This window comes from Halichoerus grypus, chromosome 6 (assembly GCF_964656455.1).
Source record: "Halichoerus grypus chromosome 6, mHalGry1.hap1.1, whole genome shotgun sequence".
In the NCBI taxonomy this organism is placed as follows: domain Eukaryota; kingdom Metazoa; phylum Chordata; class Mammalia; order Carnivora; family Phocidae; genus Halichoerus; species Halichoerus grypus.
In genome coordinates this window covers 114,043,392-114,067,929 of record NC_135717.1, presented here as the reverse complement: position 1 = coordinate 114,067,929, position 24,538 = coordinate 114,043,392, and the positions used below count along the sequence as shown (strand labels likewise).

General features: G+C 41.6%; 1 long non-coding RNA gene across 2 annotated transcripts in view; it reads right to left on the bottom strand.

Annotated features, from left to right (window-relative positions):
• Nucleotides 1-24,538, bottom strand: part of LOC144382366 (uncharacterized) — a 51,176-nt gene that overhangs the window by 6,774 nt on the left and 19,864 nt on the right. Inside the window, exons 2-3 of one of the 2 annotated variants that reach the window (XR_013449177.1) lie at nucleotides 18,624-18,826; nucleotides 5,184-5,280 (exon numbers count right to left, since the gene is read on the bottom strand). This is a non-coding gene — a long non-coding RNA (uncharacterized LOC144382366). Of the gene's footprint in view, nucleotides 1-4,564; nucleotides 5,281-18,623; nucleotides 18,827-24,538 lie in introns of those variants that run through there. The other variant, XR_013449176.1, reaches the window with a different exon arrangement.

Sequence of the window (24,538 nt, the reverse complement as noted above, 5' to 3'; positions counted from 1 at the left end):
TATATATATATACACATATATGTATATATGCTGTTTATATGTATGTATAGATACTGCACATATATGTGTGTGTTGTGTGTGTGTATATATATCTATATCTCCTATCTTGACCAATATAAAAATTAGTACCAAAAGTGATATGCTGCTGAAAAAAACCTTAAAATATTGCCTTGGTAATCAGATAGTAACAATGAGAAAACTGATTTCAGAGGTGGGAAGAAGTCAAAACATTTGGTAAAGGTGTTGCTTGTGATTATCTTAAAGGTGGTTCATTTACCAAACTTATAGTTCAGTGGGAAGATGTCAGGAAAGAAAACTTTAAGATTATATGTGGTTACTACCGGTTGTGGTTGGCAAAGTATCGGAAGAGAGAGAGAGAGACAGAGAAACAGAATGAGTTGAAGAGGGTTTGCAAAAAAGCAAAGAGATAAAGGTCATATAAGAAGTCCCTCAGGGACGCCTGGGTGGCTCAGTCATTTAAGCGTCTGCCTTTGGCTCAGGTCATGATCCCAGGGTCCTGGGATGGAGTAACGCATCGGCTCCTCGCTTAGCTCCTCCTGCTTCTCCCTCAGCCTGCTGCTCCCCCGCTTGTGCTCTCTGTCTCTCTCTCTCTGACAAATAAATAAATAAAATATTAAAAAAAAAAAGAAGTCCCTCAAAGAGAACACTGAGTGTGGTTACTTGCTCAAGGAAATGGCTGGAAGCAGATAGACAGCGCCTACAGTATTTTTGAGAGGATTGTACAGTAGGGCCAAAGAAACCGTAAGTTGTTCTTAATTGAGGTCCCAACCTCAATTCCAGGCAGGAAATGGGCTTTGAAAGCTGTGTAGCCTTATGGAGGGACAACACCCCAAGTTCAGGTAAGACCCAGGAAGGTAACAGAACAGGAAGGATTTCCCAGACGCCAAGGAGTTCTGAGAACTGTTGCGCAGCCTGGGAATGGCCCTGGGAAGTTGTATTTGTACCCGTGGTGTGTTGTTTGAACCAGGGTAGGGCAGTTGTCTTATGTTTGCCTAATCAGATTCTATCAGAAATTTGAGACTGGGGCCGAGATGTTCCTGTTAATCTGAGAGGCTTTCTTGTTCTGAGGTAATAAGAACTTAGGGGATTGTGGGGGCTGGCTTTCTCTCACCCATCAAGTGTGCTGAGACCTCTATAGAGAAACCTGATCTTTTCTTTAGAGAAAAGAAAAAAAAATGCTTCTTGTGCAGAAGAAGAGATAAGAAACCGTAAGTATAAGGGGAGGAAGGAGAGAGAGAAATATGATTCTGCCTGGGTCTCTGGGAGCTTTCTATTCCTCCTGGTTAACTCTAGTTTAAGTCCCAAGCTGCATTCCCGTGGGTTCCAAGAGACACCCTTGTGTCATTATAGTCCATCACCTTTTCTTGTTTAAGTTTCATTGAGTTGGTTTCTACCTTTTAAAATTAAAAGAACCTTAACGGAGGAAGTTCCCATAGCTTATCACTGCAAAACATCTCCAGAAAGGGACCCTCCCTTCCTTCCTGCTGTAAAGGTTGTGGTCACAGCCATGACAATGAGATTTCTCAGCCTGGTCTGATTTCAAAGTCAATATGAAGGAAGCTGGAATATTGGCTCATGCTTCCATCCCCACCTACACTGGCCAATTTTAAGGATGGCCTCTTAGTACCAACATTGAGACAGGCAAGAATATAAAAATAAAACATAATGATTCCAATTTGCCTTGGAGAAAACTCTACTCTTTATTTCCCTTATCCATTTGCTCTCCTGAGGTCTGGAAAGGTTTATTTCCTACCATCTCCTTTCTTCCCAACCTGCAACATCCCCTGCCCCTTCCTTTCTCACTCTCACTTGATGACTTTACTTCCTAATCCACTGAGAAAAAAGAAATAGCCAGAAGATAACTTTCTTATCCTTCCAGACCAAATCTGCTAAACTACCAGCAACCGTACCTGTTTTCTCTGCCCTCCCTCCAGTGCTTATCAGCACTGCTCAAGAGAGCTGTCCTTGATGATAGAGATGTCCCGTATTGTCTCTGTTCAATACACGGGTCGCTTGCCACGTGTGGCTACTGAGCACTTGAAACATGGCTGGTGCAACTAAGACACTGAATTTTACATTTTATTTAATTTTAATTAATTTAAATTTAAATGACCACGTGGCTGCTGTGTAGGACAACACAGATATAGAGAACTCTTGAGTTTTGCTATACAGGGAGCAAAGAAATGGGGTGGACAATCACAGAGGGATGGGGTCAGAGCTGCACTTTTTAAAAAGACGGATATTTTAGTACAGGAGACAGAAATGATCCAGTAGAGATAGAAAAATAGATGAAGCAGGAGAAAGCAGAGTCAACTGTAGAAGCAAAGTAGACCCTAGCTGGGAGCTGGCCATTGCATATGGCGGCACTGTCTCATATGGTGGCCACTAGCCACATGTGTCTATTTAAATGTACGTTAATGAGAACATCATGAAATATTAAATTTATTTCTCAGTCACACTAGTCACATTTCAAATATCTTCCATATTGATGTGATTTCCATCATCGAACAAAGTACTGTTAGACAGCGCTACCCTGTACTTTGTCTTCTTTTCATATTATCATTCTGTGTTTTGCAATTTTTCAAGTTTTTAAGATCAACTTTATACATGTGCATAGCTTTGAGAGCCAGAAAGCCTTCCATTTTTTTTCATTCTTTCCCCGATTTTCTACTCTCCAAGTCATCACATTCTTTTATCTTTTTCAAAAATATTTGTGTCTCTAATTCTAAATTTTCTTGTAGTGCTTCTCAATTTTTTTTCCAAGGTCTGGGCACTGCTGTGGTTTCTTCATGAAATGTATGGAGTTAGCCTGCCCACACCCCTCCCCTATCTCGCTGCACACACGTGAGCATTTCCTGCCCCTATCTCTCAACAGAGTCAAACAATTTTTATGGTCAGATCCGTGTTTTGTTTTTTAACCCTCCAGCAACTTTTAATCACACTGTAAAATCCAAAATCCTAACCATGATGTACAAGACCATCCCTGATCTGTCCCCAGGCCGCCCATTTCACCCTTGTTCACCACACATGGTGTACCCTACCCCCTTGCAGTCCCTTGAGGCAAAGTGTTTCTATTTCAGGGTCTTCCCCCTTGCTGTGCCCGCTGCCATTCTACAATGCTTGACTCACAAGACTATCTCCTCCAGTCATTCAACTGTCGCCTCCCCAGAGAGACTGTCCCTGGACACCTTACTGGATGGAGGAATCTCTGTCATTCTCTATCCTTTTGTTCTGCTTAATTTATTTTTTTATGATCCCGAATAATACCTGGCCTTACGTTGTTGTGTTTCTGTTTGTTTTTTCTCTGGGCTCTCCATTAAAATGTACGTTTCGTGACAGTAGGGTCTTAGGCTTTTCTTTCATTCCAGTGTCCCCAGCACCTAGAACATTCTCTGGCACATAGTTGGTGCTCTGGTGCTCAAAAGTTATTTGTCTAAATAAGTGAATGAGTGAGTGAGTTGGTGAACTTAGCTGTTTCGAAGCTGAGCCAGTTTTGCATTCACGTTGGTGGGAAAAGTGAGTTCTGTCCAGGCAAACCCACCAAAACCACTCAAATGAGTCCATTTTCCACAGGCCAGGAAACTGTCCTGAGTAGCCAGAAGCAGGGTTCAGACTTATCATCTCCTTGGCTCTTTACGATGACCTCTTAGAAGAGCATAGAGCAACTGGTTTCTTTGTTCTTTAAGTAGGAGGTAATTCTTTGTCTTAATTAGGAGGTAACATGGAAATTCCTTTTTCATCATGGATCATTGGTACCTTACTAGTAAATCACTTGCACAACTCCTGTCTGCACTGGGACTAAGCGTTATAGGTGGTGTCAGTTTACTTGCTCTCCACTGGGCAGAATTTGCTGTTATAACATCCCCTCCATCCCTTCCAATAAACCAAAGATGGTATTCATGAAGTTAGGACAAGAGCCCAGCAGTCTAGAAAGGTAATTTAGCCCCATTGCTACCATCTTAATAGTTGATAAAATCCCACAGGTCCTAGAAATGTATTTAATTATCAAATCTTCTTGGCTAAAAATATATATAGGTCTTTGTTGAATATATAATTCTAGTGATCAATTGGGATACATTATAAAATCTAGGACAAAATACATTTTCTTTTTTTCTTTTTTTTTTTTTTTAAGATTTTATTTATTTGACAGAGAGACACAGCGAGAAAGGGAACACAAGCAGGGGGAATGGGAGAGGGAGAAGCAGGCTTCCCGCGGAGCAGGGAGCCCGATGTAGGGCTCGATCCCAGGACCCTGGGATCATGACCTGAGCTGAAGGCAGACGCTTAACGACTGAGCCACCCAGGCGCCCCATTTTCAAAGGTAACCTTATTTCTTTTGCAACTGTAATTTTATTTTTCTTAGATATGCAATATGGTTTTATCATAGAAATCTTAGAGAACACAGTTAAACAAAAGAAGAAAACTGAAAACATCTATTATTGATACTATACCATTAACATTTATTTGTATAAATTCCAGGTCCTCTGAGAATACATTTTGATGTATGCATAACATTATTAAATAGATAAGTTTCACATTCTTATACTGAGAAGATCCTCTGGAAAATATGTGGGTATAAGCAAAAATGAATGCTTTTGGATTCAATAAAAAGATAAGATTCATTTTATCAGCATATTTTTGGTCATTAATATCAAACTTGGCTATTCATAAAAGTTCCACCACTTGAATATTGTGTTAGCTGTTGTTTGTAAAACAACCAAAGAGAAAGAAAGAAAGAAGAAAGAAAGAAAGAAAGAAAGAAGAAAGAAAAGAAATGAAAGGAAAAGAAAAGAAAAGAAAAAAAGAAAAGAAAAGAAAAGAAAAAAGAAAAAGCATGTGCCTATCTGCTGTGATGCACGTAGCATCAGTAATGACCTGAAAGGAAACCCTAAACACATATGGCTGAAGAATAGCTGTGGTTAATAATGTTCATGCAATCCAAATAAAGTTAATGGGTTTTAGGACCAATCCCTGGGATATTTAAGGTCAAAGAGAATTAAATGGGATGTGAGGGTGATATGGCTGGGACATCTGTCGCGCCCCATTGATTGCCAGGGTTGATTCGGCTGCTCTGGCTGACTAGGCCGGTGTCTGCTTCCTTTGTCACTGCTCCATGTATGTCTCTCCCCAGGCTGTGTGCTGGGTGGAGGAGGACCACCTACCCTGATCGAGGAGGACCATTCTTCTGTCAAGAGTATAGGAGTAGCTGGGCTCCCTGCTGGAACCTCCAAACAAACTTTTAAGGTCCATTATTAGAAGCTTTAAAAAAAGAGAGAAAGAGAGAGAATTAAATGAAAACCAGCATTCTCAAGCTCAGAAAAGATTGCTACTGAAGACATACTATCCAGTCCCTTAATTATATCCATAGTTTCATGTCCATTTTTTTCTTTTTAAAATTGAGCATTTAAATAAATAAAACGATGTACAAAAATGAGGACAAATGACAAGAGGTTGATGATTGCAGACCAAAACTAAACATTCCCCCCCCTTTTTTAACAGAATGGCAACCAGAACAAATATTTCTTTTTATTTATTAAAAAAACAATAAACCATTTTGAACTTATTTATTTTGCTAAAGAAGTAGTGGACCAAAGGGAAACAATCAAATATCATCCGGCCTGAATCTAAACTAAACTCATAGTCCTTTTCTTTTGAATTTCTGCTCTGAGGATCAGTGGGAGTGAAGCAATGTTTTCCACATATGTAGAGGTAGACGAAGGGTTTCTGGGTCCTACTGTGAGAGTAATTGGTACAGTCTGTCTGTAGGGCAAGTGCACCCAGAGTGATCCCTGCATGTACTTTGTATCTGGTGCTACAAAGGCTTCAGGGATATGAGCTGAACAGCACAGACGTGCTTTCCACCCTCATCGAGTTCATTGTCCAGGAGGAGATGAACATTAAACAAACAAGTCTTTAGTCCCAAAGGAGAACAAATGACCTTAGTAGTGAATAACTGGAGAACCATTCTTTGTGTCCAGGCTTGAGGTAAAGCTGCCCTGAGGACGTTACCATTCAGTGGAATCCTGAATCTGAAGAAGGTGGTCCCCACCCCACCCCTTCCCTCAAAACATGCAAAGGCTCAGAGGCAGGCCTTCACCAAACTAGAAAGACTCTGTAGCTAAAGAGTAAGTGAGGGAGAGATGAGTTTTTGGTTTATTCTACTGCTACGCACATAAGCACCATTATAAATAGGGATGGTGGATATTTCGGAAGAGAACTATCAAACTATGGTGTTAAATCCACAGAATACAAAATTCACCCCCTTCCTTCTATAATTCTAACTGGTCCTCCTTAGTCTCCTTTTTTTGCTCCCATTTTGAAGGTTGACAGGCTCCACAGTTCTGTCCTTGCTCTTGGTCCTTGTTTGTTCTTATGCTGCACACTCTCCTGGAAGATCTCTGGTGTCTCTCAAACAGGTCTGATAGGCTTATACCCCAGGGCCTTTGTCCATCCATGTCCTTCCACAGAGGACCCTCCTCCCTCCTGTCTTCTTATGGGTTACTCTCTCTTCTGTTAGGTTTCTGCTCAGATGTAACCTTTTCCGAGAGGAGTTCTCTGATCCCTTAACACTCTCTGTTTCTTTACTCTCCTTTATTTTTCTTGAGAGTACTAATATTATCTGGCATTGTATGGTATTTTCTTTTTTATTCTAGTTCTCCTTTCCCCTAGATTGTAAGTTCCATGATGCCAGAACTTTGTCCAGTGTTCACTGCTGCATAAACATCCAGCTACCCATACAGTGTTACCGGTATAAAGTAAACAATAAATATTAGTTCCATGGATAGATTAATGAGTACATGAATCAATGATAGAAAGAAATTCATGCTGTCCATGGATTCAGCCACTACCCACATGCTGAGGACTCCAAAATCTACACTTTCTGCCCCATCCCTCTTGAGAGCCAGATCCACTTACCCAACTTCCTGTGAGACATCTGTGTTGTCACGATCTAGAGACACTCACATTAACCTGCCCCAAACAGAACTCATTAACCCCAATAATTCGCTATTCCTAAACTTGCTATTCCTCTTGTGTTCCCTTCTTTTGTGAATGACTCCACCATCTGCCTGGTTGCCCAAGCCAGAAACTTGAGAATCATCTCTTTGTTCCTCTCCCTTATCCTTCACATTCAGTCACTAAATTCTGTTTATTCTACCTCTTTGACTTGATCCTCATCCTGAACAGCCCCACTGACACCATCTTCTTCACTTGTTTATCACTTCTGATTACTTGACCTACCACACATCTTGTCTCCCACCAATTCGTGCTTTACCTTGCCACCCGGAAAATCTTTCTATAGTACAACTACAATCATGTTTACCAGTCTCCAGTGGCTCCTCTTTGCTGTAAGTAAGTTAATAGCCAAGCTTCTAGGTATGACATGCAAAACCATTTAAAATTAAGTCCCCATCTAAATTCTAGAATGTGTTTCCTGCCGTCTCTCCTTTTATCTCCAGTTTGCTCTGCCACCGCCATTCGCACTAGCACAATGATGTGCAAGAAATATTTTCAATAAATATTTCTGGGTCACATTCTCAAAAAGGTATGTTTTTCTTGGTTATGTAGGACCCTCATGTTTCTGGATAAAGGGGAAGGTCCTTAAAGACAATGTACCTTATGATGACCTCACTTGCAGCTAAGACCTTTCTGAAAGTTTGCCTCTTTGTGGAAGGGGTAGAGCTATGCCTTCTGAGGGAGCCTGTTCAGAAGTGTGGAAGGAAGACCTGTTATGTTTTCAACTTCATCATTTCCAGGAAAGAAGTAAGCCTTCAATTTGTAACCAGAAGATCCTCCTGACACTGAGAACGTCCCCATGTCACTGACCTGCCTCCATGATGCTAGAATTGCTTCCATAAAGGATCGGCATAGCTATCTCTACATTGGTTTACACAGCTTTCAAGGAGAATAGGGACTCTAGTTACTCTTTATAAACCTAAATGGAATAACCAGGGCCCATGAGTAAAAGCTATAGTCATGCCTACTCATCCTTGGGCTTAATAAAAGGGATACATTCTTGGAAATTCAAGCTGTCTATCAAATGAGTGGGCTGTCTGGCAAGGTAATGACTTCTCCATCACTGAGGATATTCAAACAGAGCCTAGATATCCACACCATGGTTATTAGATATTTCAAAGGAATCATATATCTGAACAGGTGTTGAATCAAATGAGCACAGATGTCCTTCCTTACTCTGATATTCTTATTTGTCTCTGAGTCAAAGGATAATTACACAATCTTCCATTTTACTTTGGTTGTATAGACTTAGACTTTGGTTAACAGATGGGAAAACAGACTCTGAAACTAAAAGCCCAGGAATTATTGTGCCTATTTTTATCAGGTGGTCTTGTATAATCCTGAGTTTTAAAAAAAAATACACTGAAGAAAGTTGTTTGTAGAATGAATTTCATCACAGTGAGTGTTGTCATAGTAAAGTATTTCCATAGCCAGTATATTGTCAAACAGCAAATGACGAGGTGCTGTGATGAACACTTTTCTATGCATTAAATAATTTGGACCTTTTTTTGAAGTTTACTGGAGTTTGACAAGAACACTTTTTTTTTCCCCCCTTACATTCTGTTGGTTTGGTTCTGTGAAATGAGCAGCTGGTTGTATCCAGACTTTTGAAACTCCAGGTTTCAAAATAAAGATCATAGAGCAGCTTTAAATTCGTTTAAGGATTCAAGCTCTGAAAAATTATATATAGTATTAGTCAGGATCCATTTGGGAAAAGAGAAACCATTTAGGTATTTCAAGCAGAGGGAACTTAATATAAAAATTTGTTATAAGGATGGTGGAAAGGCTAGAGGAGCAAGACAAAAGAAAAATCAGGTTACTGAAAGAGCAACCACAGGAAACCAGGGCCTCCCTGAACCCGTGCGGCTGAGACTCAGGTGTCAGGAGTGGACATTGCAGAGCAGGCCTCGCGGGGCGCTGCCAGGTTACCCCCCTCCCCCCAAGCCTCCCCCACCCCTGTGCGGGCCCTGCTGCTTTACAGGATGCCCTTGCTGCTGCTCCCGCCCCAAACTGACAACCAAGGGGGTAAAGAGTCACTTCTCCCTTCTTAGCCTCCATGGTCCCCTGGAGCCTGCATGCAATGGAAAGCCGGGGTACAAGGGCCTGGGAAAGCACAACTGGCAGGATCCCAGCCCCTGATCATCCGGAGGAGTGCGCTGGAGAGCGATTGAGCTGAGAGCACATGAGCCAAGGTCCCCAAAGCCTAGAGACTGGTGACAATTGTCCTCCTTTTCAAAGAGGAGATAAAAGTGATTTCTGTAAAGAGTAAACCAATTAGAATGACACCAACCTCTAGCAAGGTTCTAGACTAGGTAACTAAGGGATTGTTTCTGAGTCTTTACATAGGGAGAGGAGAGTCAGGAGACGCCGACTGGGGACTATTAAGTTATTGTGTTCCATACCTTTGGAAACCAGATAATTGCAAGGGCCAAATCTTAGCAATTCAGAAAATAGGAAATACGGGACGTCTCAGGGTGTAAGTGTCTAAGAAACTTGCCCCAAATCAGAAAGCAGACATTTTAGATTAGCATATAGTCAGTCACCTGTTCCATTAAAGTGCATGTGTGTGCGACACTCCACAGACGGAGAAGACTTTTTAGATCTGGAAAGACCGCAGAGATCTGCTTTATCACTGGAAGGCGGCTGGGATTCAGACCCTGGGTGCCTTGTCTGAAGTCACACAGCTGAAGATGCAGAGCCAGAAGGGCAATTCATGTCTCTCAGCTTGCTCTCAGTGCTTTACTGTGCACGACTCCCCGCAAAGGATCGAGTATGATGCAGCTCTATAGCATCTTTGTAAGGATGATTATTGTCTTTCCCATCAGGGCGGAAGATTTGCAGGGAATCATCCAAACATTAGTTCTCCCGCCACGGTGTGACCCATGGCAGGCATCTGTAGAGCAATGCAGGTGTGGGGAACGGGGTTAAGAAGGGTCCTTGACACGAGGGACATGCCCGGGCATGCGGCAGCCTGCTGGGTTCCTTGGCTCTGGATCCTCTTCCTAGTTTGAGCTGGAAACTGTGTTTTGAAACTACTGTTTACAGGAAAGGGATCGCTTCCTAAATTCATTAAAGTTTACCTGAATGAATGTAAGCATCACTACTCAAAGTAGCATCTAGTTCACCTCTAGGAAAATCTAACTTAGTGGAAAAGAATTTTGAAAACAAAAAAGGCTGTGCTCAGCATCTTTGTCCATTTGGGCTGCTGTAACAAAATACCACTGACGGGGTAGCTTATAAACAATAAAAATGCATTTCTCACAGTTCTGGAGGCTAGCAGTCAGAGATCAGTGTGCCAGCATGATCGTGTTTGGGTGAGGGCCCCCTTCTGGGTCCCTGACGTCTTGTGGCCTCACATGGTGGCAGGGGCTACAGAACTCTGTGGGGCCTGTTTCATAAGAACATTAAATCCCATTCACGTGGGCTCCACCCTCATGACCTGAGCACCTCCCGAAGGCCCCACCTCCCATACCATCACATAAGACATTAGAATTTCAACATACAAATTTGGGGGGATGCAAACATTCAGATATACACAAACATAGCATCTGCTTAACTATCATTCACTAAATCCCCTCTTGTAGACATGCCACCGTGCCTGGCTCTGACTATGCGTTTTACATGCATTCTTTAAAATCCCTACCACCTCCTGTGTATGTATGGTGTAGGGATGATCTCTGCTTTAAGGATAAGAAACAGATTCACAGGGTTGTCACATGCTCGTAGGAGGAGGAAAGTCTAGTAGGTGAACGAATCCCTCTGACCCCAAAGGGCATGCTCTTCCCACTCTGATACATACTCCTTGTTTACTCAGCACTTACCCAACAAATACATGTCAATTCTTTTTTTCTGGAAAAGTCAGATATTGTACCTCAAGTATCGTTCTTGAACAAACTATTAAAGAAATAGAAATCCAATTATAAACACAGGCCAAAGCCATGTTCTAATACAGTAAAATAGGCTTCTAGCTGCTTAAAGTGAACTACTGCTTCTGAAATATTCATGTGGCTCCCAGAGAGAGGTTATTTAGCCATTGATGAGATTCTGGGACTTCATTAACCTTAATAAAATTAGGTCTGATTCTTTAAATTAAGCAAGAATAATGCAACACCATGGACAACTTCTGGTTTAGAGTAGAATATTGCCCATGGCTGGGGTTATATCACAATGACATGAAGTATTTGGAAGGGCTAGTGAACATTTGCAATCTGCAGTTACCGGGAAACCAACTGTAAGGCTAATACGTTGTTACTATACTAGGGAACTATTTTATTGAAGACAAATGATCTCCTTGGGTAGAGAGTTTAAGAAAGGAGATTCCATTTTTTTCTTGAGACATTTATTTCCAAAGGATGCCAACTAACCGCAGCAGAGTGGGCTATTTCGGTAGAGGACCATAGAGTCAACAGGTTGGGCTTTGCAGGTCCCATGGTCTCTTGCAGCTGTTCAATGCGGCCGTTGTAGCAGGAAAGCACCTTAGACAATAGGGAAAAGAATGACTGTGGCCGTGTTCCAATAACACTTTATTTACAAAATGGGAGGCCGGAGAGAGGACCAGAGTTTGCCCACCCCTGGGCTACAGTGTTAGAAGGCACCAGATAATAAAGGTTGCTTCTGCTTCTACTTATATGCCTGAGACACTACCAGACCAAAGAAGCCTAGTGACATTTATTAATTTTTTATCTCACTGTAAATATTGGGACATTCAAAGCCAACACAGAATATGACCTTTCTCTAATGTGAATGTTACCATACTTATTTTAAAGGATTTGGATGGAATCTTGGACGTTAATTTATCTGTTGTATTTCTTAGTGGCTCTGCATAAACACAGACAAGAATCTAGGTGCAAGTCACAGAAAGAGGCCAGGATCAGCCTCCAGGTGCTCAGAATCTTACAACTGATGGCAGTACTAGATCGGTATTCGATGAAGAGATGGTGAGTATCTTTCCAACTTATATATTCTGCCAACTCTGAGACTCCAGAACTGTGCAGATTAGTAGCAGGTTAATTTCACCTGAATAAGTTGTGAGAATTTTCTATGACCAAGGGATATGCTGACTCTCCTAAAGTATTAATCAAGATTAAGCAATTTTTCATGATGTTTCTTGGTTTTGTATGTGTCTTTAACCACTGATTGGAAGTATCATTTTTTAGACAGCCAATAATAACATATTCAATGAGGTTTAGTGACTATAATAAATTAATTCAATTATAGCTCTTTTCCCTAGAGATTTTTTCAGGGTTATGTTTCTTATAAAAAATGACACTCATTTTATATATTTTTCTGATGGAGAATGTTTATGATAATATGAAAAATTCATTATATCCTTGGAGTCTTGGTAATTAGTCTCGTTATGATGTCATAGCAGGTTAGATGTTGGAGCTCAACTGTAGGTAAAGGGAAGAGATAACACTGCTAATTTAAAAATGATTTTAAAATCCAAGTAATTTCCTAATTGAATTTAGTAATAAGAGTAGTACAGTCAGAAATGCTACTATGGGCAGTAAACATTTCCTGGACTGTGACCTGTCCAAGGCACCGTGCTAAGCATTACACATATCTTACCTCACTTAATCCCCAAAATAGCCTAATGATGGAAGTGTAGTTTTACAAATGAGAAAACTAAAGCCAGAAGAGGTTATATAGCTAACCCAAAGTTAAAGGACTCAAATCCAGGTCAGTCTGATAGCAAAGTCACTGCTTTTAAGTACCATGCCAGGGATTCTCAAGGTGTAGTCCCTGGACCAGCAACACTAGCATCACCTGGGAACATGTCAGGAATGCCAATTCTCAACCTGCACCCCCTACCTGCTGAATCAGAGACTCTAGAAATGGGATCCAGTAATCTGTATTTTTAACAAGTCTTCTCCTGGTGATACCAATGTCCCCTGACATTCAAAAACCCCCGCACTATGCTAGATTGCACTTAAAACAAATACTGAGCATTGAATAAGCATTTGTTGCTCAGTTAATGAAATGCAATAACAGGAGAGAACCACCCTAGCACATCATGAGGCTCCCAGTAAGCATTAGGTTATAATAGGTTATTTCTATTATAGTAATATTACTCATTTCTGTATATTGTAAGGTTAGATTATTAGACACTGTGCCTAAACTGCCAACAGAGTTAAAAACTCTGTTTTCCAAGTGGAAGAAGCCCCAGAACAGTCTATTTAGAAAGGAAAACGGAGACCAATATGAATAAGTGCTACTCACTGGCCAGCCAAGGCCTTGAGAAATCATGTTAAGCTAAAAACAAATTCCATATTTTGTATTTATCAAAATACCCCTTGCTTTTATGATTTCAGGGTAGCCAGAAATTCACCTATTTGATAACATTCCTTTGAGTGAAACTCAGAAGTCATACTGGTGGTGGTGGTCTAAGCAGTGAATGTGATGGTGATTGAGACTGATTGGTGACCAAAGAGATTGAATGACTTTTTAAATAAATATGAACCCTATCAGTGATATTTTTAATGGGACATTTTAATGGATGTCTTCAATGCTACAATGGAATGGGATATTCTTAGTGATATTTTTATGAATTTATAGATTCACAAGGAGTAAAATGTCTCTCCCACCTCATCCTCTAACCTCTTCTCTCCCTCTCAGTCTTTGCAAAATCCTGCACATGTATGTGGCTCAAAATGCCAAGTGGAATGGGAAGTTGCCACGCAGGAAAGAAAGAAAATCTCACTGCTGTTTAATGTTTCCTAGGGACTTTTTTTTTTTAAGTTGTCCTGAAAATTCTGCTGCCGCCCATCTGGTAGCCCAGCACGCGGGCAATGCACCTACCGACACAGGCCCGGCTGGTGTTGGGATGAGCGGGGGCACACAAAGGCTTGGCTGCATGAGGACCTTAGCTCGAGGAAAGTAGGCGGCTGCCCAGGGCACTCCTCAGGAGCACAGTGCTCTCCTCGAGACTTTGCTTAAATCCCCTGGAGTGCCTGGCAGTGCCACCTGGCTGGGATAGTCCCAAATCTGGCTAGATCCCTATGAGACTTGGTCCTTATTTCCATTCCTTAGGTCACTCTTTGACCCATGACCTTGCATAGGGGGTCACCGCCTGCCTAAGTTGCTCCGGGACTCGTGTTCAGGGGATCCTAGTCTCTGCCTGTGACCTGGCCTGCTTCCAGGAGGGCTGGGTTGCCAGCCGATCATTTCTGCCAGCCAGCACGGTGTGCTTTCATGAGACTGCACCCCTCTAAAAGTGCTGATGCTCTGGTTTGAGGGCACTCACTCACGTTGGACATAGGAGATGTTCGGGACTCTAGAATACCAAGACAGAACCCCACCCAGCTTTGGGTTTGAGTTCGTGTAGTGGCTTAGCTTTTGCCTGTTCCTATTCTGACTGTGGTCTCCTCTGCTCCACAACATCCGAGGGCAGTAGGAAGGCATTTGGCGTCCTTCACCCTACGTACTCTCCAAGCTGGCACACAGGGCTTACGTCTCCCACTTCTCCCTGAGGTCCTTGCCCCCCGAGTCAGGCCGTCCTTGGAGGTGGCCAAGCCTATCTCCTCCAAAGGCTTTCCAGACCATGGCTTGAGAATTGAGAAGGCTGATGCGCCCTTCTGACCAGTGTCCTGCTTTGTCTCCAATGGATATGGTGACCTCGTGCTCTCATGGAGCGAGGGACAAACATTTCTTACAGAATGGGATAGCTTTTCTCACTCGGCCCACTGGCCCCTTGCCTATCCTCCTGGCTGGTGGGGATGTGTGAAAGTCAAGGGCACGGTCAATAGGGAGAGAGACCACTTTCTAAGAATGTGATGATTTCAGCCTAGACTTCAAGAGAAGACAGAGTTAGTTAGAAGATAGGTCATTCCATCTTTACGCTATTCAAATTCCAAATTGTGAATTTTATATGACTGCAAAATGGAATACAGTTCACATTTTCGGGCATTCTCTACATGAGACTTGCAATTGTGGTCATTATCAATAGAGCACAATAATGAATTGTGGGAGAGTCACTGGAAACCAGTACACACAGACCACACAACGCATGATTCAGTGCCATGCATAAGTGATATAATAGGTATTAAATAAGTGCAGAGATGAGATCTGTATGGTTTCAATATAAACGAGTTCGAAGAGTCATAACATTGTGAATAGTAACAACATTGTGCACCTTTTTTGGGGGTGGAAAATAAAAAATTATCCAGGAGGAGCACATTCGACAATAAAAAACATGAGTGATGATTCCTGGACCTTCAAAGAAAAAGATGGTCCCTGGACATTGGCCAGGACTGAATAGTACATATTAAAGTATTTCTTCTACTCTTTCCCATTATTCTGAATCTTTATTGTTAAATCTTATACTTTCTAGGGGCCCATACATTTTGTAAAAAAAATATTTAATCAAAGTCTTTAGTTATATAAAGTCTTGCAAAAAATTTTCCCTGGGAAAATTTACCCCACCTAGGGGCAGCTCTTCTTGGCTGTGACCTTTTCTTTCAGAGTTAACAAGTATTAATCGACTCACTGCACAGTACCATGTTCTATGTCAAATGCTGTGAGGCCACACCTCATCAAAACCTCGATGATGCAAGCACTGCCCTCAAGAGCGATGGTCTTGCTGGTTACACAAGACTTAGACATATGAAACGTATCAGGGGAAATAGAAGACCAGACATTAGATGGTGCTTACTACATCTCTAAACATGGCAGAAATTGTTAATGCTCAGGGTTTAGGTAGGGGCGAACTCAGGGTGGGCTGGTGTTCTCAGAAGGCTGGTGGCACTTAGTGCAGGCCCCGAAGCAGAGGCTGGGCTTGGAGAGGCTCAGAAGGCTACAGACAGCGGGCTGGGCAGGGGCAGGAGTGGCAACCCCTTGAGGAGGGAGCCCCACTCCAGGAGTCAGACTCAAGGACATTCTGAACTGAAGAAAGCATGGCCTCTGCTTTCTTGGAACTACACAGGCCCTGAAGAGTGTTTGGCTGGCCTGGAGTGGGAGTGGTGAGCTATTAGGGAAACCCTGGGAACAGGAGATGTCCACAGGACTCCTTCTGGGGTATAAGGCTCTCATTAGAAATCATCTGGGTGGTTTCTTCAACACCAGTTTCTTGGCATAGACCTAGCCCAACAACCACACTCCTGCCTGTCCCTCTCTCTACCTTATTCCTCCCACTGCCCTGCCGGCCCAGGTGTGATTTCCATGCTGGTCTGTACGCCATGTTCTCTAAGCAAGAATCCTGGTTTTCACCTTACACTCCTAACCAAGCCTCATGCGGGGCTTATGTGACATCAGGAGCCCTGGACTTGACATCAGAAGACCTGTGGCTGAGGCTAGCTCTGCCACTTACTCGCTCTGTGACCTTGGGCAGATTATTGCATGCCTCAGAACTTCTGTTTCTTTGTACATGGACACAGTGATGTTCTACTACTTACTTTATAGGGTGTTTTGAGGAGAAAATGAAGTTCTTTAGCTTAAGGGAATGATTTCTAATACTTAAATAGAGTTTACTTTGTGCAGGCAAGCTTCTTTTAGATATATTAAGTATTTTATTTTATTTTAAAAGATTTATTTATTTATTTTAGAAAGAGAGAGAGAGAGAGAGAGAGAGAGAAAGAGCACCAGCAGGGGAAGGGGCAGAGGGAGAGGGAGAATCTCCAGCAGATTCCCCACTGAGCATGGAGCCCTATGCCGGGCATAATCCCAAGACCCTGAGCCAAAGTCGGACGCTTAACTGACTGAGCCACCCACGTGCCCCATATTAAGTATTTTAATTCTCACAATAACGTTGTGAAGAAGAAATTATTATAATTACCATTTACTTTGGGAAATTTAGACACAGGGAGATTAAGTAATTTCCCAAAGATTACCACATTTATTAAGTGTAAGAGCTGGGATTAAAACCTTGGGTTGTCTGGTTCCAAAATCTATTCCCTTATCAACCACATTATACCATTTATCTAATAACAACAAGAGGTACCACTTACCATGGTAAGGCTTACCATGTGTCTGATACTGGACCAAAGGCCCAATTAACTCATTCAATGGTCACAATAGCCCTCGGAGGTGCTATTATTGACTATAGTAAAATGATTTGTAAAAAACCTCCACATATAGGAAGGGAGAATAGATGGACCTCTCCTTATTCCTCCCACTGAGTCCAGCTGAAACCCTGTCCTGTATAAAACAGTATAAAACAAACACAGGGAAACTCTGAGAGGTGGAGAGGAGAAGGCAGGCCATTTAGGGACCATGGAATCTGAGGAACAATATGGTATGATTTCCCTGGGTTTTCTGTTTTGCCTCATCTATCCCAGACCTGGGGCTGAAGAAGTTGGAAGCCTGAAAAGGCCAATGAGTGTAGCCCCCAAAAGCCCCTAGGGAAACCTGCTCTTTTGAGCCAAAGGAGCGCCTAGCAAGACAGAAACCTTTTAGACAATGACTCTACTCCAGCCAGACACCTCAGAAAAATCTGCCAGCCCTCTCTCATCCATGCCAGTAAGGCTGAGTGGGGAGCCTGGACTTCTCCCCTTGTGAGGCTTGACAAAGGAGCCCAAACTCTCTGCCAGGACTTTCATCCCCCAGGGGTAATGAAGCCCCCTCCGTGTAGCAGTGTCAATGGAGATCAATTGGGGACCTTGGACTTCCATCTCCATCTGGCAGTGCTGAGGCTCCCGTCCCCATCCCCACTGGGATGGGGTCAGAGGAGGCCTAATGCAGAATCAGGACTCTCACGTCTGCCCAAAAGTAGTGAGGCCTCCCAACAGCCCCACCATGATGTCAGTGGGGACCAGGTGAGGAGCAGTAATGAGGCGCCCCTATGCTGCCCAGCTGGGGAAGTATCCACGGAGGCCTAGTGGGAAGCCAAACTCCCACCCCCACCCAGCTCAGGCATCAACAGAGGGCAAGTGGGAAACCTGAACTTCTGCCCTCAGCTGGCGACAATGAGGTTGTCCCCTCCTCTTCCCCTGCCCAAGTAGGTTTACATAAGATCCAGAGTCTCCTAACATAATCCTCCAAATGTCCAAGAAAAAGAAATTGCTCATTATACCAAGGGCAAGGAAGAGCTCAGACTAAATGAAAAAAGACAAGCAAAAGATACCAACACCAAGATGACAGAGATGTTGGGGTTATCTGACAAAAATTTTAAAGCAGTCATCATAAAAATGCTTCTGTGGCTTATTCCACTTAGCATAATGCCCTCTGGGGAGGCCTTTCTTAGAAAGGAGAGTGAAAAGAAGAAAATTAGGTCCACATGTGCTCATTTTATCTTAGTTTTCCTCTAATATCTTGAAGAAATGTACGTACTTTGATCGTTTTCTAAAATACGGTGTTCAAGCTGTTCCCTGAATGTAACCATCAGGATTTCTCCAAATCCATTAACTAATCTCTTAACAATTTGGAATGTATGTTACAGAGGCACTGATTTAAAGATATTTCTGTGTTTCTCATGTACTTGCTTTTTTTCCCTATCAACAACTCATTTTACACAATTTCCCTTCTTTATTTCCTCAAATTTCTTTTTTGATTTTTTAAGCCAAAGGTAGAATTTAACAGTGTGGTGCCCCTGAGATTTCCAGTCACGGTGTCATGCTGTTCATCCCTTGTGTTTTTTATCTGTTACCGCTACTCACCTAAATGAATTAGTAAGAACTCTTGCATCTTTTAAGAATCTTGGCGATCATTAACAGTCTCCTGTTTTCCTTCCTGGTTTTTTATCTGTTCTCCACATCTTTCTGGAATCTTGCTTTGTCTTCCTTTTCTTCTTTATTTCCCTCATGGGATTTTGCTGGTAGCCTCTTCCTGTCACCACACCACATTGTTTTTATTTCTTGCCCTTGAGAATAAAAAAGGATAAATATATTTCAACACCACAGTACACTTTTTTCTTTTTCTAAATCACCTTAGAACTGATGTTTCACATCAAGTGCCTTATAGAACAGAAATCTCAAAATCAATTTAAAATTTTTTTTCCTGAAATGAAAGATGCCAAAATAATTATATAGAACTTTCTTTCCTATTCTCAAGTACTTAGGAGAAGCTCCTTCTGAACAGGAACAGAATTCAGACATAGTTGAAATTAACATGAGGTCTCCGTGGAGTCATATATCATGGGGGTCTGCTGTGTCCTGAGACTCTTGTAATAGGTGACTTCAATTGCCCAATCAGTGCCCAGCATCAGCACTGAAGTGTGTTGGGACAGTGCTGGTTGAAATTTAAGTGCTCTCATCCTTCATTTTTCTGACTGGGCAGACTCACCCACGAAGCAGTCTTGAGTAACCACCATATCTGAGGCTTTGAAACTCTGAGGTATTTATTCATGAGATCTGAATTTATTCTCCCAGAGCTGGCCACTGATTCAGAGAGCAAATTCCACTCAACTCAGCCTAAGCATAAAGAATTTATTTTAAGATCCAGACAGCTTCTGGAATCCTAGGGAAGTTGGCCATACTCTGACAGGAAGTGGGAGCTAGAAAAATTGAATCCAAGGAGATCTCTTTCATATCCTTCACTCTCCTTCCTTCTCTCTATGTAGCCATGTGGTCCCTCTTGTGCATATTTGCTCTCCCTCTCTCTCGCTCTCTCTCACTCTCTCACCCTCTCTCATTCTCTTTCACTATGGACTTGTGGCTCAAAATGGCCACCAGGCCCAACATTTCATCATTGCCTTCCTGCCCAGCAGCCTCCTCCAGCTGACTCTGTCTCTCAGAGTTCTAATTCCAAATCTCTGAGGAAGAAATTGGGTCCCGACGTGCTCTTTTAGAGCCATGCCATAGGCTTCTGGAAAGCCTATGGATGGGATTAAATCAGTGACCCTCTGGGATCTAGGGCTTCTCTTTCACCTATGGCAGGAGCAGTGCACAAGATTAGATGATCTGAATAAAGATGGGGCAATTGTTTTAAAATACTAGTGTGTTCTCTAAGGATTTGTTTGTTATATTATTTGTTATATTTTGGCAATACTTTTCAATAAAGGTTAATATTTGCTGTGGAGGGAGAAGTTGCTTTCTTACAATTCAGCCTGAGCCAGATGGGGACATTTTCTTCTCTCCTGCAGTAGAGTCTGTGGGAGCTCCTATGCAATTGAGAGGAGTATGGTATTTGGGGGATTGGACTACTGGAAACAGCAATGGGTTGATGATTGGGAATCCAAAGATTATGAGGAGGTCCCAACATAATCCTAATTTACTCTGTGACCTTAGGCAAATCAAATCGTTTTCTGGGCATCTTTTTTTTTTTTTTTTTTTTTTTGTAAAATGAGGGGGCTGGTGTTAATCAGTTGCTCTCACATTTTTAGAGTATGAAAACTTTCCTTAATTTCAAAAAGTTATGGATACCACATGATAATGGTGTCAATTTTGTTGCCCAGTGAAAGAAAAAAAAACTATATGTATATATTGATTCCAAGACTTTTAATAACTCCAGAGTCTCTGGAAGTCCAAATGCCACAGGCTGGAACCACTAGTTTAGCTGACTTTGAGGTCCTTTCTGGCTCTGATATTCTGGGATTCAAGTCAGGAGAATATGGACTCCTTAGAAAACATTCATTTATTCAAGAGGAAAGCTGACATTCAATATTACCAGATCTGAGAACAGCACTGGAAGTTTTTGAGGGAGATGAATTAAGGCAGACTTCAGGGTCTAAGAATCTGAGCTGAGAGAGAAGATGGGAGGAAGAATCAATACTAGTAACTGTGGGAGGCTATGGGGTGACATGATGACGAACAGGGTTACATATTGTGGCTCATGCCAGGAAGAGTGTCAGATGCCACAATCACTAACCGAAGGAAGTAGAGGAGAAGGCAATCTCGAGCCCCAAGAAAGGCAGACTGACTCTTCTGGCCTTAAGTGAATATATTATTTATTAACATATTAAATATAAAAGAACACCATAATATAATATGATAATATAACTAATAATATGTACTAATATGTGTTATATTAATTAATATTCACCAGTAAAAGCACGAGGACAGTGCAAGGTATCTAAGGAGAGGTTCTCCCCTCCTTAATCACAATAACAGTTGAAGTGTTCCTTAAAGCCTTCCAGTTTGACTTCTCTAAAGATTAGTACCAATTGAGTTGACATCAAGAAGTTACTGGCAATATCTTAGGGTGATTTCTACAATATATGTATAAGAGATATACTCTCAGAAAAATACATTCTTGTAGCTCGTCCCAACCCTGTCCCTTTTATGTTTTCAATATTTTGTGTGGTTCATATCAAAAAAGAGATTGATTCTGAAAGACATTCTGCCTCACAGCATTCTTCCTGAACTTGAAAGGAGATCTGAATTTGACAGTATATATTTCCCAGAGTTACATACAGATTTGGGTATTAGGTTGAGGTAATAAGGTCAAATTTCTATCCAAATAGTCATCTAACTGCAAGGAGAAGCAAGGCAGGCAAATAGGGCAAATTCTCCAAAAATTTTTAAGGTTATTAATTCTCAGGATTTGAAAAAGTAACTACTAGTTTAATTCCCATTTTCTGGCAAACATTCCCTTAGAAGAATAGGAACGCCCTCTATCCTCCAGTAAACCCCAACTGTAGAAACTCTAAGAAAAACATAAAGTTTCTAAGAAAGTGTTGGTTCAAGTACGAATCCAACTGAAATGTGGTCATATTCTAAGCAGCTCATGGAATGTAAGAAAAGTAGACCCTTTGCATTCTTGAAGTTGCAGACATGTACTAACATAGGAATTCTATTTCCTTTTTTAAAATGAATGAAATCACATCACTTGATTCTTCAGTGAATAACGTTCACATATTCATGTATTATGAGTGTTGTGTTCTGTTTTCAGAATCAAGTCAACCTATAAAGTATGTTTAAAGAACAGAGTGGGTTTTAATCTAAACATTGAAAACTTTAAGTTGATGACATAGCTGATAGAAATTCAATGTGGAGACAGGAGGAAGAAGAAAGGACAGTTCCAGAGGGAGAGAGAGAGAACAGAGAAAATAATGGGGAAAACTTATCAAAGAAACAGAAGGAAATTTCCCAAAATAAAGGACATGTCTCCAGATTGAAAGGTTGGACTGATTGTTCAGCTCAATGAATAAAAAATATGTCCACCATAAAGCTACAACACTGTGAAATTTCAAAACCCCAGGGATGGAGGGAAGATCTCCAAAACTTCCAGATAGAGAAAGAGAAAATCTATGTACATACACAGCGCTGGTTTTAAGAGTGGCATTGTTTGTAGCCTTATAAATCTCACTACTCACAGAGTTTTTCTTCCACTTGAGCTAATATTGTGGTCCTAAAGGACTATCTTTTGAGTTTAACCTCTGATCACTTTCCTCACTGTCCTTCTTGTTCTCCACCTGACCCGCCCCTCCCCCCATTGAAAATATTGCTACAGGTTTCTATCAAATACTCAACACAGCTTGTTCTCCCCTTGGCCCATTTCCAGATCCGACGCGGTGACAGGCCAAGTGTGGACTGGCCTGGATCTGCCTCCTCTTGCTGGGAGGGCCATCCCTGCAGTCATCTTCTGTACTGGGCAGTGGTGAGTGTGGATTTTCTTAGCCCAGGCCAGCTGACCTCAGTCGCCAGGGTACCTGTGGAGACTGGCCCCAGCCTGCTCTTATCACCCCCAAGATGTTGACAACACCTCCTTTTTTTTAATGCTGGGAGCGGAGTCAATCTACAAACACCATCACACTGTCATGAGAGTTCTCTCTGCCTATTCCCAAGTCATATACCCATCCACACAGCATTACCATCGGGCAGGGAAGGCGAAGCAGCAAGAATCTGCTTACACTGACAGCCAACACGTGAGTGGGTAGGCAGTGTGCCCTAGAAGTAGGTACTTAAGGATGCAGGCCTGAATTTATATATTTGTATAAGATCAAAGCCCCTTCCTTCCTTTGTTCTGCCTCTGCTCTCCCTAGTTTCCCTTGTATCTCCTTCATGACGGTGGTACAATACTACCTACCCCACAGTCCTCTTAGGCAACCACTTCTACTTCTTCCCATTAGCATTTCACTATTCCACGGGTTTTTAGTTGTTCCTGTGCCCTTCCTGTGCAGACACCAGAAACTGTTCAAAGGGTTACTTCTCCCATTTCGTGTTTGCTACTTAACAAATACTTAGCAGCTTAAAATAGCAACCATGTTTTAGCTCATGACTCTGCAGTTCAGCAGTTTGGACTGGGTTCATCTAGGTAGTTCTGGTCAGGTTGCCTGGGGATTGGCTGGTTAGGGGCTTCATTTGAAATGGCTCATCTTCACTTTACATGGCTTCTCCTCTTCCAGCAGGCAATCCTCCCATGGTCACCTGCTTTGTTCCAAGAACAAAATATAGAAAGTTGCAAGGGCTGTTTTTTTTTCCTCCAATTTTATTGAGAAATAATCAGCATACACCACTGTATAAGTTTAAGGTGTGCAGCATGATGGTTTAATTTATATATATCGTGAAATGATGACCACAATAGGTTTGGTTAACATCCATCTTCTCATATAGATACAATAAAAAGAAAAAACATTCCTATGATGAGAGTTCTTAACAATTTTCCTATATATCATACAGCAGGGGACCAAAGCCATCATGTTGTATGTTCCATCCCTAGGACTTATTTATCTTATTACTGGAAGTTTGTACCCTTTGACCACAAATTCCCCCCTGCCTCAGGTAAGCATAAGTCTTTTTCCAGATTTCTTTTCCTATGAGTTTGGTTTTTTAAAATTTTTTATTAGAGTCTACATATAAGTGAGATCATACAGTATCTGTCGCTCTCTGTCTGACTTATTTCACTTAGCATAATTTCTTTAAGGTCCATCCATAGGTTGCCAATGATAGGATTTCCTTGTTTTTTTAGGGCTGAATAATATTCCTTTGTGTATATGCACACACTCACACACACACATACACACACACTGCATCTTCTTTATCCATTCATGCAACATGGACACAAGTAGTTTCCATATCCTGGGTATGCTAAAGAATGTTGCTATGAACATGTGGATGCAGGTATCTTTTCAAGTTAATGTTTTCATTTCCTTTGGATATATTCCCAGAAGTGGAATTGCTGGATCATAGACTAGTTCTATTTTTAATTTTTTGAGGAACTTCCATACTGTTTTTCATAGTTGCACCAGTTTCCAATTCCACCAACAGTACCCAAGGCTTCCCTTTTCTCCACATCCATGCCAGCATTTGTTATAACTTGTCTTTTTGATGATAGCCATTCTATTAGGCATGAGGTGATATCTCCCTGTGACTTTAATTTGCATTTCCCTCATGACTAGTGATATTGAGCATCTTTTCAGGTGCCTATTGGCCTTTTGTACTTTTTCTTTGGAAAAATGTCTCTTCAGATCCTTTGACCATTTTTTAGTTGGATTATTTGTATTTTTTGATATTGAGTTATAGGAGTTCTTTATGTGTTTTGGATATCATCCCCTTATCAGAAATGTGGTTTACAAATATTTTTCCCATTATGTAGGTTATTTTTTCACTTTGTTGATAGTTTCTTTTGCTGTGCAGAAGCTTTTTAGTTTGATGCAGTCTCAGTTGTTTATTTTTTATTTTGTTGCTTGTGC